Consider the following 989-nt stretch of genomic DNA (forward strand, 5'->3'; position numbering starts at 1 on the left):
TTTCTCCCGCCTTTGAAAACACCCACTCACACGGCACAGATGAGGCTGGTGTGCAGTGTCTTTTGATTGTCCCAGTATCTGACTTGGGGCTGCTCCAGAATTCTTGATAACTTCGAGGATGAACCGCAAAAGATCAGATATTGATTTAGCAGATCCATCCATTGACAATGCGCTTCCTTTAACAGAGCTTTGGCACGCTTCCTTGACAGACTCTACTGCTGCTCGTTCGGTCACGTGATCTTTTTAAAGCGATACGCGCACCGACACGGGGCTTCGCTCTATGAGCTCGACACATGCATCAGTGTTGCAGGACCCATCACTACTCACCGTCATAGCCTGGCCTTTAACCGTGCAATATCTTCCCAGACATTGACATTACCAGCGACTCACCATTCATTTCCTTAAATGTAAAGCGTACACTATGGTGCCTCCGCATGGCAGCATGGGGAGCTACGATAGCGGAAGCACCACTTAAAGAGATTTGGATTCAAGGAAAGAAACACAAATAATTCCAAACAACTACAAAATAACACAAAGTCAATTAAAGTAACTTACCATAGTAGATTCTGTAACAAAAGTATAAGGTTATTTGTAACACAATGCTATGTTACTATTTCCTCCACAAAGTGAGTCAAGTTCACTGTCACGTCAGTGGCTGAGAACTTACAAATCAGGAGAGGTGATCGCCTCCCGAGCCAGCTAAGAACATATACTACAATTGATCTTAGCCAAAAGGCCGAGAAGCGATGGAATATACGAGTGACGGACTCGCTTACAGGCATCCCTGTCAACCCATTCTCACCGACGGTTACAGTACGGAACAGAGTGCTGCTCTTCTGGGCACTAATAAATCGGCAAACTTGTCTGCCGACTTATTTGTTCACGAGGCATATATGTGTCTCCTTTCAGCAGTCTCTATCCAAATACACAGTGTAGGTACCTCTTAAAAAGGTAGTCCCGATGAACATGAAAGGCAAAGATTGATAAAT

General features: G+C 44.7%; 1 pseudogene; it reads right to left on the bottom strand.

Moving 5' to 3' along the window:
• Positions 1–541: 541 nt before the first annotated feature.
• LOC147050547 (U2 spliceosomal RNA) lies at positions 542–748 on the bottom strand (annotated as a pseudogene).
• Positions 749–989: the final 241 nt, after the last annotated feature.

The sequence above is a fragment of the Syngnathus leptorhynchus genome, chromosome 10 (genome assembly GCF_054491065.1).
Source record: "Syngnathus leptorhynchus isolate UIUO chromosome 10, UIUO_Slep, whole genome shotgun sequence".
Taxonomy (NCBI): Eukaryota; Metazoa; Chordata; class Actinopteri; order Syngnathiformes; family Syngnathidae; genus Syngnathus; species Syngnathus leptorhynchus.